The sequence below is a fragment of the Propithecus coquereli genome, unplaced genomic scaffold, assembly GCF_000956105.1.
Source record: "Propithecus coquereli isolate 6110/MARCELLA unplaced genomic scaffold, Pcoq_1.0 Scaffold98, whole genome shotgun sequence".
Taxonomy (NCBI): domain Eukaryota; kingdom Metazoa; phylum Chordata; class Mammalia; order Primates; family Indriidae; genus Propithecus; species Propithecus coquereli.
In genome coordinates, this window is record NW_012156173.1 from 798,045 (window position 1) to 814,378 (window position 16,334).

At 39.4% G+C, this 16,334-nt stretch overlaps 1 protein-coding gene across 6 annotated transcripts in view; it reads right to left on the reverse strand.

The window, feature by feature from the left end:
* Positions 1 to 2,157: 2,157 nt before the first annotated feature.
* Positions 2,158 to 16,334, reverse strand: part of EPB41L2 (erythrocyte membrane protein band 4.1-like 2) — a 217,228-nt gene continuing 203,051 nt past the window's right edge. For all 6 annotated transcript variants that reach the window (XM_012665220.1, XM_012665221.1, XM_012665219.1 and 3 more), the window contains one exon: positions 2,158 to 3,404. The gene's annotated coding sequence lies outside the window, so the exon portion shown is untranslated. The remainder of the gene's footprint in view (positions 3,405 to 16,334) is intronic.

Genomic DNA, 16,334 nt, shown 5'->3' on the forward strand with positions numbered 1-16,334 from the left:
TTCCCAAGTAGCTGGGACTACAGGCATGTGCCACCATGCCCGGCTAATATTTTCTATATATATTTTTAGCTGTCTAATTAATTTCTTTCCATTTTTTTAGTAGAGATGGGGTCTCGCTCTTGCTCAGGCTTGTCTCGAACTCCTGAGCTCAAATGATCCACCTGCCTCGGCCTCCCAGAGTGCTAGGATTACAGGTGTGAGCCACCGTGCCTGGTCGTGTTCCTATTATTTATTACTCAATGAAAATTTCCCAAAAAAATTTTTACAGAGCTAGCCCGAAGCTGTTAATATTATCTTTCCATCTCTCTTGTTCGTCATGTTGGTAATTTAGCAATTTGATGTTGGAAACCTGCAAGTCCATGACCACTCCACATCCTGAACCTATAAAAGTTGAAAAAACAGAAAATTGGGCAAGGAAGGGCACATACTATGTTCTCTGAAATATTATTTGCAAACCCTTTAAAAAAACACATAATTAATCTGGCCCAGTAATAGTCTCCAGAATTTTCTAGACATAATTTAGTAGCAATTGGAAAATCAAGAACAGATAAACACTCCTAGACAACAAAAACAGCTTTTGGTTGAAATCTTCAGTTCTTTGGCAAAACTAAATCTCAGAAATCAGAGTTCGTAAATCTCTCAGAATTCAAAATGTTAAACACTTTGGAAATAAATGTTCTGATTTGTTTATAAAAATGATTAGAATTTTCAAAGTATGCTCATGAGATCCTTGCTTTCTGACTTTATAATTAGTGTGCCAATCAGAAGAGACCCCTGAGTTCATGAAAATTTAGGCAATGCCATGTATTAATATATCCTAACATATGAGTGACAAACAGAACTGCAGGAAACATGTCTTCAAAAATACCATCAAATGAATAATTACCATCCAACAGACTGCAAATTTTAAACTATTCTTTCCACTTTTTAAATTTTTCAAATTCACATTACAAAACCTATTGATTTACTTTTCTATTTATTCTAACATATGGGGTTTTGGAAGCCCAGTTTTCCAGGTTAGATTGTAACATCTAGACAAATATTTTCTAAGACATATAGAATACCAAAAAAAAAAAAAAAAAAAAGCTTTTTTGCTAGTCATGTGGGATTAATCATCAACACTGTCCTGAGTGGCTCTTTGGGTACCAAGTCCTGAGAGATGCTCTAGACACCTCCAGGACCCCAAATGCTGCCCTTGCTGTCTGAACTGAATAAAACTGAGCCCTAACTGAACACTGCATTTCCTACTCCCTGGGAACTGTGAGGACAAACTTTCTTCCTATCACTGTTATTATCACTAGAAGTATGAAGGAAAACAGTTCTCAAAACACCCTGGGAAGATCAATCTATGATTTAAATGTGAATGTTATGCATACAAACTTTCTGATGAGAAATATACTTACAGATTCACATTTGGTTCCATAGTATTTCCAAGGCTTGGCTTGCTGAAATAGCCTTCTCTAGAGAGTTGTTTTTTGTAATAATTATAGAGAAACTGAGAAAGGCCTTTCACAAGGTCAGAGATAATTTAGTGGAAAGAGTTCTCAAAGATGACAGCTATGCAAATTATATTTAACACACTTATTTTCAATGACTAGTGAAAAAAATGCTATGTAACATTTTAAAAGGAATATACCCTGTTGGCCATTTGCTGTGTATTTAAAAGAAAAGTATATTTAAAAGATAATCTGCTGTGCCTTGGCAAAAGCTTTACAGTAAGCCGTGCTACTCAGACTCAGATGCAGGCCCTCAGCAGAGTCTGGTTTGTCTGATACATTAAGGCTCAGCAGACACAAAGTAAAGAAAGACGTGAATCAGAGAAGCAAGATTCAGATGGTACAGCTAAAATGTTTCCTGAAAACAAAACAAAAAATACACAAAGAAAATAAGCAAAAATATCCCCTGGAGAATTTGTAAGAGCTGGGGTGGATTATTTACCCAGGCAGAAGGAATCTGGAATGCTAAACATTAGATTTTCAAACTTTCAACTTCGCTTTCGCCCTTTCTAATCAGTGATGTTGGCATCATCATCAAATTATAAAAAAGAGCTGAAAATAGATTTTAAAAATGCTACATACCACAAAATACTATGACTTCTGATGGGAAATACCACTCGAGTTTATTATTTTAAACCTTTATAAAAAGAGAAGCACTGAGTTTAGAGAATAAACAAACTTTATTTTATAACAGTATTACAGAAAGCAAAATATCATTTAATACAACTTGAAGCTGCTGTAAATCTAATCTGGCATCATAACTATACATAAGATCAAAAGCAAGGGGGAAAAACGTTCAATACAGTTAATAAGTCCCTATCAGGTCTCTGGTGTCAGCTTTAAATGGTTTAACGTTCTTGCAACCAACAAAAAACCGCCCTAGCCCCCTACCTCTCTTCCCAGTGTCCTCAAACCTGTGTGAATCATCAAACTATCTGAAAGAGATCTGCCTGCTCAATAACGAAAGGTCAGTTTTACTTATACACAAGGAGGTTTAATACAAAGCAAGTGCTCTAACCAAGTGTTCAAATAATGGAAAGTATTGAAATTTGGATATGTTAAGAAAGAAAGCACTAAGGTTTTAAGCTGCCTCAATCTTTTAGTAGAAGGGAGGAAAGGGTTTTCTCCTTCTCCTCCCTCCTGTTCTGGAATGCTGCCGAAGAGGGTGTGTGTGAGAAGCACTGGCACTGCGGCACGGCAGGTCTCTAAGCACAGTGCGTGGTCAGCAAACTTCGAAATTCTCCAGTCTGGAGATTCGGACTCTCTACTACAAGTAAAAAGTCACAGGACTGGAAAGTCAAAGGGTCCAATATAAAAAACATCCCCAGTGAAATGCTGAAACATTAGAAAATTTTCAAAATGTAAGAAATGCTTTTAATCTGTATTAATATTTTCTCATACAGTATATTTACTGCCCTTGGAAAACTCTGTAAATATTTACTGTGAGAACTCAATGGAAAGAATCTGGAAGAAGGAAAGTCACTACCTAAATTAGTCACAGAGTTTCCTTTCCGCACAACAGCACCTGTTCAAGTGAACAGCACCTCACCAGCACGGGCTGGCTTTGTTCACTGTCATTTTGATCAGAATGAGCCACAAAAAGCAGGTAGTTGTACACAAAGTAAACAGGAAACAAAAACAAAACCCCTTAATTAAAAAAAAGAAAAGAAAGAACTAAGAGTATTTAAAAGTGGTTATAAAACAAAACAATATATTAAAATGGATAGGAACAATATAGACCAGAGCTGTTAAGGTAAGGTTTGGTGTTGGCATTTTAATTCTTCAGGCTTCTGGTCATCGTTACCAGTTGTAGCATAAATTTGCTGGAGTAGTGGTGTGGCATTAAGACTCGGAATGGTCAAAATTCTTCAGGTTCACAAAGTTGAATGTTGCTTTAAAAATGACTTTCTAGGAGAGAAAAAAGAGACAAGTCTTAAACATTCCATAAAGAAAGGCTTGAAAAAAATGTTACGTAACATTCACTAAGTTTCCAATCAAGTAATCAACAGTTACTATCCGCCTAGCCCTACAGTAAATAATATGTTTACCAGATGACAAGCATGAGCGGCTATTCCACCCTTGAGGGCCTTAAAATATCTGCAGAACTGACAAGCACACTAGAAGCAACTGGCAAATAAGAGTACACTGCAAAAGAATTAATTAGTGTAAAACAGAGACAATCCATATAGAAAGAATCTAAAAAAGAAAAACCACAGTAGGTTCTAAAGCTAGATTCAGGGAGGAGAAAGCCACAGTCCACTTTGCCTTCACTGAAATGAACAGAAAGGGCACTTCAGGTGGAGAGAGTGGAACGAGGAAATGAGGAAGGGGCGTGGGGGTGAGGAGGTACATGGTACTTACATCATTATGCCCATCTTAGTATCATAGCATGTGAGGGGAGGAGGCAGAAATGAATGGGAGAAATAGAATGGTGAAGAAATAGACATTATTAAAGCTAAGGATGGGTATAGTGAGTAACGGAAGGTAAGAAATATTAGGTCTAATCTTTAATACTAGCCTGAGAAGTATGAACTTCATCTAATACACCTGGAAAAAAAAAAAAGAAAAAGAAAAAAGAATGAATTGAGAAAGAAAATTCAGACAAGAGCCAGGGAGACGCAAAATACAGGTCAAAGAGCCAGCAGGTGACCAGTTCATGCAGGGCACGGTAAGCCTAGGAAAGGAGGTTGGAACTGCTTCTCCTCTGATTTAGAGGAAGGGCTTGGCGTGGCCTGATTTATGTTTTGAAAACATCGCTGTGGCTTCAGTGTGATGGCTGCAGACGGAGAGGAGTAGAGGCAGGAACACCAGCCCAGAGACCACTGCAGAGGTCCAGGCTGGATGGGAAGATGACAAATGCCAGGCATTACTGCTAGATGGCAAGGACCCAGACTTGAGTGGTTGTACAGAAATCAGGTGGAGAGAGAAACCTGAGAGGCGCCACTGAAGAAGAAGAATCAGAGTGTGGTGGTAAGAAGGAAGTATCACAGAGGACTATGACGTTTTGAGTCTGGGGCTTAGGACAAATAAAGAGGGAACGAAGGCTTAGAGCCTGGGTGGAACCAAGGACTAGAGATGTAGATTTGGGAGTAAGAAAGAAGAAGTAAGTGAAACCATCAGATAGAACTAAGTTTCACGTGAGTATAGGACTTGGGGAAGACCCTAATCAAAGGTAGGCAGGTAGGAGAGAAGACTAAAAACCATGATGGTATCTCCATCCTGAAAGAGAAAGCTGTGTTAAGGCGGCAATTGTTTCATTTTCTATTTCGGTTTGGTTGGAAGTTTTGGCAAAATGATAGGTAATTACAGAGGACAGTGGAGAGTGGTAATTACTGTCCTTTCCAAGAGACACTGGTCCCAAAGTCAATTAGAATGTACCTTCTTTTGGTTAGACAAAATTAAGTCTTGCTTTAATGAAAAGACTCCCCAACATTTAGATTTATCACAGATAATATTGCAGCCTCTTGATTATTCAGGACAGATTAATCAAATTCATTGTTTCCTACCCTGTTGTCTGCCTTAGGCTATTTCATTACTCTTTAATACTTCTGCTTGATAGTACTCTTTAGTACTTCCACAGAGAACATTTACGATTCTATTCTCTGACTCTGTCACTTTATTTCTTTGAATCTGTTTTTATCAAAAATAAAAATTTCCACTTTTTAATGAGTCCTAAATTTATAAAGGAAAGCTAAAATTAAATTTGTTTCAAAGTTATTATAGGAAACTAGGAGTATATAGGAACTGAAGGAAGTAGATCTTTATCTCAAAAAACTTCAACATTTACTAAGCTAAATACAGAGAAAAAGACATAATTACCCATGTAACCTCAAATATAATTCATTCCAATTTATTCATAATCAAACCACTAGAAAGTATAATAAACTAATTTTTTTTTCTGGTAATAAGTATCACAAATGATGACCTTGATGTACGCTTAGGATTCTAGATTTCAGAATGAAAGAATATTACATGTATTGTAATGTTAATGTTAAAATTAAATTTACTTCCTTGTTCTTTAAAAAGCAGTAGATCAAGTATAACACTGAGTTAATTAGACATTAAGTATGTCAAGAACCCCCCTGGGTGCCTTATTGCTGTGAATGAATAGGGAACAACTTACTGTATAAAGATTTTATTTACACATCCACTTATCTTTTCTGACTGCTTCATGCACTTAAACATATGTAGAAATGTGTTCCTAAATGCAAAACATTTAGCTTTTAAGCCAGGAAGGGAAAGACAAAGATGGAATCACCCACGCCATTGGTACACAAGCGTAGGACACGTTACACTTTCCTGTCCTCTGGCATGTATCTGTGAAAAACAAACTTAATATTTCACAATTTTTCACAGACTATATTTCAAGTCTAAATGATTTATCACATATCCTAAACAAAATGAAAACTAGCACTGGTTCTTCAGGTAAGAGTGGCAAAAGTTTCAAGAACTCTTTCTTCTAAAGCTTGAATTCTACCTTATATTCGTATAAGTCTGGACATCTTTACTTTGTCAATACAAATTGGCAGGTATTAATCAAAGGCATTAATTCACCCTGCTTCCACTTTTACAACATCATAAGGTTCACCTTGAATTTGGAGAAGATCATAGCTGTTAAGGGTATGGATTATACTTTATGTATTAGAATTGTGGTCAAGTCAAAAAAAACAAAAACGTCCAAATCACTGTTTCTTTCCCATGCTTCGGTTTCCCACTCCTAGACTATACAATGTCAGTAAACATTTCTAACTATCATAGTCACATTCCTTAGCCTGTGTCCCCCTCTTTTGGCCAATGTGAGAATATGTCATTATTCTTCACCTAATCCCAGGTCTAATTCTACGTGCGAGTTCTTCAAGGACACCTGCTGGTTGTGTACCTTGCCTTAAGCCCTCACAGAGGATTCAGAGAGTTCTTACTGATCTTTCTCTGTAAGCCCAAAGAGCAGTGGTGAAACAAGTCAAGTTTGCACACAGAAGTTCTATGATCTCATCTGGCAAGGACAACCCTGGAGTTTCCAGAGACAAGGGGCTCACATGTGGATCTCAATCTTGAGAGCGCTCTACTCTAGAAACTGATTCAGTAAATTGATTTTAAAAAGCACTTGACACAAACCACTAGAAACGATGCCTTTAAGTGGTAAAGTACTCATTCAAAGTCTCAATAAAAATGCAAAAATATAGCTTTTTCCAAAATACAAGAAAACAATAAAAATAATATTGCAAGGAAACATTTCTTCAGATTAATGAATATTTAATTACCACAGAACAGTAATATACTCAGAGACTATAAAAATGGGAATAAAATATATACATAAATAAAAATGAGGTCCATGTGCTCAGGTGTCAAGTTCAATTTTAAATCTGATACTTTATGACTCTGACAGTTACTTCTCTAATGCTAAACTTTCATTTTTATTCTTCTTTGATTCTCAATTGGCATATTTGATTTTAATTTTTAAACAGAATCTCCATTGTTTAAATTGTAAGACTCTTAGAGTCAAAAATGCAAGTATGTTAAATTTCCATTTGGTTAACCCAGGATATAGTGAATTCTTAAAATCTTTATATTACCACTGGTCTGCAGACCCTGAGGGCTGCCAAGACTCTTTAAGGAAGTTGGAGAGTCAAAACTGTTTTCATAATCATATTAAGACATTATTTGCCCTTTTCAGTGTGTTGACATTTTCACCAACGGTGCAACAACAATGGTGAGTAAATCTGCTGGCATCTCAGTACACATAGGTCAAAGCCATGGCATCACACTTTACTAGAAGACGCCTTATTCTTTGCCAGTGTTTACTCGCAGGCAAACAGTAAGTCAGGTTCACCTAAGGACACCCTTGATGCAAAAGAAAAAATATTTTCTTACATCTCAACCCTTGAGTACATGTCTTTTTCATATTCCGTGTGATGAAATGGAAAGTACACATATAACACTCCCGCTGCACGCAGAAACACGACGACGTCTAGAGGAAAAGTATTTGCATGAATGTTTGAACTGTGAGTTGAAGCACCTGCCTTTTTCATAAATCATCTTTTTTTTACTTGAGAGAACTGATGATGGACAAACTATATTATTCCATTTGGATACTTGGCTGGCCCTTTCTTGAAAATGAAGTGAGCCTGCCACTTCAAGAAAAACAACTGACAGTTCTTGTTGCCAATGACAAAATTCAAGCTTTTAGGTGAAAATTAGAATTTTGGAAAATAGTATTTTAGTCACCATGAGCTTGATAGCTTCCCGACATTTCAAGACTTTTCTCATGAGATCAGTGGCAACCACTAATCTTTTTACTGTCTCAATCATTTTGCCTTTTCCAGGATATCATATAGTTGAAATTATATAACATGTAGCCTTTCCAGACAGCCTTCTTTCACTAAGTGACTATTTTTAACTTAATATTTTTTAAACTTCTCAGTTTTGATTTCCACTATGATAAATTTCAGTAACTATAACTCACACAAACAAAAGCTCCTTGGGCTCTTCAACAATTTTTGGGAATGTACAGTGGTCCTGAGAACATTTATCTGCTATCCCTGGCCTATTGCTGTTTTCTTTCTCACAGATAATCTTTGTATATCTGCTGGATAGCAGAAGAAAATTAAATCTAGTGGTTTTTTTCCTTTTCAGTCAAATGAAGCTCAGTTCCTGTTTTACAAATAATTCAGCAAAATGCTTTTGCTTTTCCTGGTTTGCTAGAATGCATTAATGCTGTTTGGAGCCCCCATCTCCTGATGAGGCTCTTCTGTGGGCCCTGTGAGGCCTGTGTCTCCTATTTAGGCCTTTCTGGACTGGGCTGTCCTGCCTGAGCCCTGTCTCCTTTGAATGAACTATATTGCTCTTGAAGGCTTACGTACTACTACAATTTCACTACGAAGAGTAATACAGGTACTGAGCTTCATTTGACTGAAAAGGGAAAAAAACACTAGATTTAATTTTTATAGATTTTCATATATGATATTTGACTCCTGGTTTTATTTCCAAGTCAAATTCAGTTCTACTCTTAAAGATACAGGTGTCCAATTCGGTTTCCCCATTAACAATTGCCTGAACCACTACAATTGTTTACCTTACAGGGTACTTCCTCTGATGTAGCACCCTTGTAACCAATCCTACACACCACCGATAAATTAGTATTGCTAAAGGACAGTGCTGAAAATGCTGTTCCCATGTTTGAATACTCAATGCAATAACCTAAACCCAATGCAAAGCCTAAACTAAGGTACACATGGCATATAAGACCCTCTGTGGTTTGCCTTCAACAAATCTTTCCAGCTATGCTGGAAATGTGACACACAGCCACAATGTAGGTTTGTTCTCCCTCGTATCCATTCCACTGTTTTCCCACATGCTCCTTCCTCTCCGCCCAATAACCCTCGAACCATCTTCATGCTCCGCAGTGCTTTGCACAGATGAGCTTTCCTGCCACCTTTTGGGGGAGGTTTTTTCTGGTCTGCCAATCAGAAGAGTTTTTTCTGTCAACTTTCACAACCATTTATCCCAGGCATCTCTTGAAACATACTATTTTTTTACCCTAAATGTTATTTGTATGCATGTTCCTATGCCTTTCTCTCTCACACACCACTATAATACTCCCTTGAACATAGCGGGCTGATCATATATATATTAATGAATCCACAACTGAAAGTAACAGGGACTAATTTGACTAATTTTTAATATAAGATTGAAGAATAGGAGCTTGAGGGCAGAGGGGGAAGCCAACAAAATTGCATTATGGGGCCGGGCACAGTGGCTCAAGCCTGTAATCCTAGCACTCTGGGAGGCAGAGGTGGGAAGATCACTTGCGCTCAGGAGTTTGAGACCAGCCTGAGCAACAGTGAGACCCCATCCTTACTAAAAGAAGAAAAAAATTAGCATGGCGTGGTGGCACACACCTGTAGTCCTAGCCACTCAAGAGGCTGAGGCAAAAGGATTGCTTGAGCCCAGGAGTTTGAGGCTGCAGCCAGCTAAGATGATGCCACTGCACTCTAGCCTGGATGCTAAACCCCATTTTCACCATTACTCTCATCTGCCATTTTAAACATCGGGTTCATTTTTCTGTTCTCTTTTGTTGAATAACACTATCTATGACATCCCAGAGGACTCTTATGTCTTTCAAAAATGGGTACACTCAAATCTCTGAAGGTATGACATAGGTTTCTGAGAGTAGTTAGTATTTGGCCCTAAAGCTAGTATGGTCTTCTAGCTCACTCGGCTAGGTCAAATCTTGTGGGATCTTGATATGAAAGCATTCTACAAAATCTTAAAGCTTCTTTTAAATAATGAATGAACTATAGTAAGGTTGCACTCAAGTATGCTTTATTTTAGCTAAGGTTTTGTCAATCTTAAGGTTCGTAAGATACCTACACAGCTATGAGAAAACATTTCTCTATAGCATTAAACAAAAGCTTAAAAAATACGCAGTAACAAAACCTTCACCTTTTAGAAGAACATCTTTGAAGCACAGACGAACAGAACTTGGGTTTTTGATTTGCTTTTTTCTTAAATAGGAAGGTTAGTGGGAATCAAAAGAATTTATCTCTAGACCCAACTTTCTCACTTATTATCTGAGGAAGCCTGGGGAAAAAATCACTTTTCCTCTTACAAGTTAAATAAGGATAGTATCTTAAACAGAACAAAACACTACTCCCTGCCCCCTAACAGTTTCTCTTTCTCTCTCTCTCACACCCCCCCACACACAAGCACACAATCTTAAGTCACGCTACCTTAGTTTAAGGTCCCCCCCCATTTCATCCTTCCTACCTTCCATAGATTAGCAATGTCCAAGAGAAATATATTGCAAGCAATTAATGTGAGCCACGTATGTATTTTAAATTTTCTAGAAGCCACATTTTAAAAAGAAAGGAAAATCTGTATATTAATTTTAATATAGTCTATTTAACCCAATATATCCAAACTAGTACTTCAATAAGTAATTAATAAAAAATTAGAGATAGTTTACTTTTTTCTTCCATCTTTGAAATTCAGTATGCATTTCATACTTACAACACACCTCCATTTGGACTAGCCACATTTCAAGTACTCAATAGCCACAAGTGGGTACTGGCTACCATACTGGACAGAGCAGGTCTAGATACCCACTTGCTCTAATGCTAACTAAACCATTTTGATACATGAACAGGTCAGTATGTCCTTGGACTGTAATCTTCATGAAGACAGAAATAACACACACACACACTTGTTCATTAGTTACCATAGCAAAATTTCCTCTTAATGCCCCCCATGAAATGTACATGTTTAAAAAATTATATCAGAGATATCTAACAGAAAAGTTATTGAGACAAATGACTCTATACTTACCTTTATACACGAATGAGTATTTTATGATTCCTGGGGATAAGTGACCTATGGCAAGTTATGTTAATCTCTAGGATTCTATTTCCTCATGTAAAAGGCTGGAGGAGGCCAGGCATGGTGGCTCACACCTATAATCTTAGCACTCTGGGAGGCCAAGGCAGGAGGATCACTTGAGGCCACAAGTTCAAGACCAGCCTGAGCAACAAAAAGACCCCATTTCTACTAAAAATAGAAAGATTAGCCAGGCGTGGTGGCGCATGCCTATAGTCCCAGCTACTCGGGAGGCTGAAGAGGGAGGATGAGGCTTGAGTCCAGGAGTTTGAGGTTGCAGTGAGCTATAATGACAGCACAACAGTCTAGCCCAGGTGACAGAGCAAGACTCTGAAAAAAAAAAAAAAAAAAAAGCTTGGTGGAAAGAGATAAAGACGTTCTATATGCAGTTTAAAATTAAATTTTCTTGAAATTTCCATACTCTTAAATACATACACTGGAATAACAGGGTAACAAAGTCATAACCTCCATGCCCACTCCCTCAGAGGCCAGGTGGGGGACATACAGGAGCAGGGAGAAGGGGCACTAAGGACCTCAATATAAGACAAGAGGTATGAAGAGCGATGGCTCTGCGGAGACACCCAGAGCTCCTCCTGGTCTAAGGCTGGCCACTCCTGCTTAGTTTCTGCACGGCAGCCATGAGGAAAAGCAAGTGCCATGTTGTCAGAGTTTCTGATTTTTCTAAAATTGCTGGATATCTTCCAATTTTAAGCATTAATAATTATTAATTCAAATTTTAAGACATACTATTTGGGCGCCAAAACAAAACAAAACAAAATTCTGAATATGGCCTGCATCTCTCTAATTGGTCAATTTTATCTTGCCCCTCTCACCCCTTTTTGGTACCATTTAAAATCCTTACTAATAATAAAAAACTGGGGGAAAAATGTAGCATTTGTGATTAGAGTTAATAACTTCAACCAATCTGTAGGAGGCCAAAAAGATTAATAAACACCAGAATAGAAAAATAGACAAAGGACACAAACTGCCAATTCAAAGAAATGCAAATCACATATGTGTGTGCAAGCACACGTGTATATGTAGCATCTGTGTATGTGTATTCCAACCTCACTAGCAATTAAAAAAATACAATAAAAATGCTCTTTCGGCCGGGCATGGTGGCTCACGCCTGTAATCCTAGCACTCTGGGAGGCCAAGGTGGGCGGATCATTTGAGCTCAGGAGTTCGAGACCAGCCTGAGCAAGAGCAAGACCCCAACTCTACTAAAAAAATATAAAGAAATTAGCTGGACAACTAAAAAAATATATATATATAAAATTAGCCAGGCATGGTGGTGCATGCCTGTAGTCCCAGCTACTTGGGAGGCTGAGGCAGATGGATTGCTTGAGCCCAGGAGTTTGAGGTTGCTGTGAGCCAGGCTGACACCATGGCACTCTAGCCCGGGCAACAGAGTGAGAATCTGTCTCAAAAAAAAAAAAAATGCTCTTTCTTCACAATTAAAAAACGGGAGAAACTAGTGTTCTTTCCTGATCACACTGGCAAAGATTTTTAAAAATGTCTTATAATATTTAGTGTTGGCAAGGGTTCTCACAAACTGCTCATAGGAGTTAACATTGCAGAACTTTTAATGAGGGAAGTTTGGCAATATGTCAAAAATCCTTGATGGCATACCAACCCAAAGTTTTAAAGATATTTGCCCTAGAGAAACAATGAGATTAATATACAAAAATGTACAAACAAGTATAATTTCAGCAGCTGTGTGATAATTGTGAAAACTGAGGCATAATTTAAGTGCCCATTAATAGGACTGTATAGGTAAACCATTATGCATCCACTCAACGGCTGCTGAAAAATGATGAGGTAACAGTAAGGACAGATATCTACAATGTACTGTTAAGTGGAGGAAAAAAAGCAGGATGTGATACAATCGTTATACCAGCCTATATAAATAGAAGGGTGTGTGTGGATGTGAGTGGAGAGTATATATGTGTGTATATTTGTGAGTACACACACATACACTGTTAATAGAGATTTTCTACCCTTGGGAGCAGAGGACTCATGGGTCACTGACATTTTCTACCTTTCTCTCCCTTTTAAAACATCATAATCTCTCTTTTATTACCAGGAAAAATAAGTTTCATTGGAAAAAATAATCAATAATGGTTACGTCCAAGAGCAAGCCCTGAGGAATTAGTGACTACCTGTGTTAAAACATGCATGAGGCAGTGGCAGACAGCACCTCTTGTGCTGGGGAGTTCAAATATATTGTGACTGACTCATTGGTAACACCTGCCAGATTTATAAATGTTACATTAGAATATACCATAACACTTCAGAGTGAAAACTGGCTGTGCCTAAAACTCGCTAAACCAAAACTGCTTTTGATTTCAATGTAGAAATCTTCATTTTAGGTGTCATTAATCTATATTGAAACCTTAAGCTGTAATAAGATACTAATTTTAGGTCTGAACCTAGCAAAACTAGGCAAACAGAATAAAATAAAAATGCAACACATTTGATATGCCTGAAAAATTCCTGTCTCCTGAAATGAAAATAGTCATTGGGAAGTCAATAGGTTTGTGATTCTCTTTAAAGGTCAGGGGTGGTGCTTGGCAGGGCCCACATGCAAAGGAGTGGCTCATGATTAGCTACAGCTCAGTTCGGCCAACATGGTTCTTTTCTCTTTTTTCTCATCAAGTCAGTCATATAGCTAATGTTAATTTCCTGTTTGGCCTGCGAGTTCATGTTTTGAAACCCTGCATATCATCATCCCGACACTGAAATGTTGGTTTGAACCCAAGTTTGTCTTGTTTAGAAACTGGTGTTCGTGTATGCACAATGGTACAGAAACCAACACTACTGATTCAGTTATTTGTTGTGGGTTGGGGGTGGGGCCCAGGGCATATCTAAGAGGTTCAAGGGAGTGATGGACTGATCGGGTTTTTATTAATCACAGCATCAGCTCCAACAGCTCCACGAGACCTAATGCTCTCCATCTTCTCGGATGAAGATAGCAGAGCCGATGGAAGAGCAAAAGGCCTTGTTACTGTGTTTTCAGCTTCTTAAAAGCACTCTCTGTATAAAATCCCTACGTCCTCAACCTTCCACAGGGCTCCCTCCCTGCCACCTGCCTGAAGCAGCTCTGACGACAGCCCCAGGATGGCTTCTGTACCACCAATTCCCAAAGGCATGCTCACTGGCTTCTCTGCCATATTTAATCCTTGATTATTCTTCACTCCTTGAAGTTATCGTGCGTGACCCCCTTTCTCCCTGCCCCTGATTTTCCTTCTTCACGTCCTCTGTCCCCCAGGCCTCAACTCTCCAAGCCGGCCCTGGAGAACACCGCCGGCTTCTCCAAGTACTGGATGTATTCAGGTGACTCATAAGTCTCTCTCTTGCACAGAAGCCTGTTGTGCTCTCAAAGCTCTTGTGCTTCCTAGACCTCTCCATTTGGACATTTTATGGGCATCTCAAACTCAACAACTCTGGGGTAGAAAATTTCAATTTTTATTTGACTCTTAAGAGCAAAAAGTGTTCATCGCTGACCTCTGTAAATTCTATTATCATCCCCAGGTTAAAGATGACAGCACTGAGGCAAAGAGAGGAGGCCTGCCAAGGCCACACAACTTACAAGGAGATCTGAACCCAGCAAATCTGCTATGCTACCCTCCCTCTTAACACTCACACTGTCTGGTAAACTTCCAATTAATCGTGGTGTGTGTGTGTGTGTGTGTGTGTGTGTGTGTGTGTGTGTGTGTGTGTGTGTGTGTAAGACTGTCTGGTAAACTTCCAGTTAATCGTGGTGTGTGTGTGTGTGTGTGTGTGTAAGACAGGGCCTCACAGACTCACTTCCAAGCTCCTCCAGAATTCCTGTGACACCTGGTCTCTCCTACAGTAGCACAGAACAAAACCTTCGCCTTTGCATCACGACAGCCAAGCCGAAAAGACTGACAATACTGCACATGACACATGATAAAGGAAACTCATTCATTCCATGATTCAAATTACAAGTGCCACCACCAACGCCTTTGCCCAAGACAGAAACCTTAGTGTGATGTGTGATTCTCCTCTGCTCTCCACCTTTCTAAATCACTAACTTTCATAGTCCCACGCTGACAGTCACCAAGTCACAAAACTTTACCTCCTTATCATCTCTCAAACACATGGGGAGCATGCCACAGCTATGAGGACAGTCAGCCTCTTATGGCTTAAGCCTTAGAAGACTCCTTAGGATGGGGCCTCTCCCCCCACACCCCCAATCACTCTCCTACAAGTCTCCTGCAACCCAGGCCCATCTGATGTCACATCGTTCCTCAGTGTCAAGTTCAATGCTTCTGGTCCTGCCCGAGATGCCCCCTCCACTCCTTTATTCCTAGAGCTAACTCCTACTCACCCTGGGGCTTAAGTGAGAAGCCATCTCTGATGCCCTATTCTGAATTAGAGATCTCTCCTTTTTGTTCCCACCACAAGAAGTTCAAAACCTGGAACTCTATTCTGCTACCACTGATTTATTGTCTGTGGGCACAGACCTTATTTCATTTGATACTTCCATGATGAAACAGTAGATGATACCCAACAGGTATTCCACACATATCTATATCATGAATGAATAAAATGAGTGACTAAATGAGCAGACACTCCTTTGTCATTTCCTCCTTCTCCGGCTGCTCACTGCTTTCAGATGAAAAGGAGGCTCCGTCCATTTTTTACCCTACATCAATGACGACTCCAGGAGCTGGAAAGGCTCGTGGGAAGTCTGGGCTGGGAGAGCTCATGGTGTCTACTGAGGCAAAGTCACAAGCATCCTTCTCCTGAGACCACACAGACCACACCACCAAGCCTGGAACACTTCTCCCTCCAGATGACGGCTGTTTGGGAACGCCACTCCAGTGGTGACAAGGTCGGTAATGTTTTGTGTCCATGTGAGGGCTCATAAATATGCATTTGGGATAAATTGGCAGGAGGGGAGTAGTCCTTGAAAGGACATAAGAAAGTTACAAAGATTTAGTGCAGCACTCATCTGAAACGTGCTTTCTTTTTAAGAGTTGCATTTAGCTCCTCTCTGCCTCACAGCTGGCTGCCACCAGCTGACAAAGGTGGACTTGGGAGGTGCATCCTCCTCTGCAGGCTGTTCTTTGACTATCTTTCTGTTTGACCCCCCTCCCCCAACCTTCAAAACTTGATCAAAAGCTCAGAGCTACTCCAAGGATGAGGTCAGGTCAGGGGGAGAGATTTCTGTGCCTGAAAAAGGGAGACGAAGCAGGTACATTGCAAACAGTCACTCTGTTGTCTGATGTTCAAGTATTGTCCTGGTCCTGGCCTTTGCCTCGGCCCACCTGCTGCCTCTGCAGAATCCTGGCAGAGCAGCCAGACTGTAGTTGAAGCAGTGGAAACACACTCTTCCCAGCTCTGACCTTCGCCAGCAAAGGAAACTTTTTAAGAACAAGCTGCAGCCAGTGGGGGGTGGAGATGCTAAATGACTTTGAGACACTAAGGTCGTTCCTA